Source organism: Nicotiana sylvestris, chromosome 12, assembly GCF_000393655.2.
Source record: "Nicotiana sylvestris chromosome 12, ASM39365v2, whole genome shotgun sequence".
Taxonomy (NCBI): domain Eukaryota; kingdom Viridiplantae; phylum Streptophyta; class Magnoliopsida; order Solanales; family Solanaceae; genus Nicotiana; species Nicotiana sylvestris.
The window spans coordinates 42803849-42805326 of NC_091068.1; positions in this window are offsets into that span (position 1 = coordinate 42803849).

The window sequence follows — 1478 nt, forward strand, 5'->3', positions numbered from 1 at the left end:
GACGAGACCGAGACAGTTAACTTAGGGGACTCTGAAACAATCAAGGAAACACATATAAGTATTCACCTATCACCATCAGAGAAGGAAGAGTACATCGATTCCTGAAGGAATATGAAGACATCTTTGCATGATCTTATGATGATATGACTAGCCTGAGCACATCCATACTGGCTCACAAGTTACCCACTGATCCCACGTGTCCACCAGTGAAACAGAAGCTCTAAAAATTCAAACCAGATATGAATTTGAAGATAAAAGAGAAAGTCATTAAGAAAATCAAAGCCAAGGTTCTCGGAGTGGTTGAATATCCAACCTGGTTAGCCAACATTATGTTGTTTCCAAAGAAGGATGGGAAGGTCAGAGTATGTATCGATTATCGAGATTTAAATAGAGCAAGTCCCAAAGATAATTTACCGTTGCCCAATATACATATATTGATCAACAACTTTGCCAAGCATGAACTCTAGTCTTTTGTGTATTGCTTCATGGGGTATCATCAGATTTGGATCGATGTAGAGGATGCTGAAAAGATAGCCTTTATAACATCATGGGGGATGTACTGCTATAAAATGATGTCATTCGGTTTGAAGAATGCAAGAGCCACTTACATTAGAGCCATGACAACCATTTTTCCCGACATGGTACACAAGGAAATAGAGGTGTACGTAGATGACGTCATTATCAAATCTAGAAGAAGCATAGATCATATAGCAGACTTGAGAAAATTCTTTAATCGACTTCGAAGGTACAATCTAAAACTGAATCTGGCAAAGTGTGCCTTCGAATTCACTGCCGGAAAATTTCTAGGATTCATTGTCAACTGCTGAGGGATTGAATTGGACCTGTCAAAGGTCAAGGCTATCCAGGACCTTCCATCTCCAAAAAATAAGAAAGAGTTTATGAGTTTCTTAGGGCGTCTTAACTATATCAGTCGTTTCATAGCACAATCAACCGTGATTTGTGAACCGATTTTCAAAATGCTGAAGAAAGATGCTGCAATAGGTTAGACTGAATAATGCCAGAAAGCCTTCGACAAAATCAAGGAGTATTTATCTAAACCACCTATTCTGGTCCCACCGGAACTAGGGATACCTTTGCTGCTTTATTTTTTCGTATTAAATGGGGATTTTGGTTGTGTTCTGGGACAACACGATACGATAGGAAGAAAGTAGCAGGCCATATATTATCTGAGTAAAAAGTTCACACCCTATGAAGCACGATAATCTTTGCTAGAGCTCACCTGCTGCGCTTTGACATGGATAGCTCAAAAGTTGAGGCATTACTTTTGTGCCTATGCCACATATCTCATATCAAGAATGGACCCATAGAAATACATCTTCCAGAAACCCATGCCCACCGGAAGGTTGGCAAAATGGCAGATATTGCTGAGTGAGTTTGACATCATCTATGTAATTTAGAAGGCAGTCAAAGGGCAAGCATTGGTAGATCATTTGGCAGAAAACCCTGTAAATGGAGAA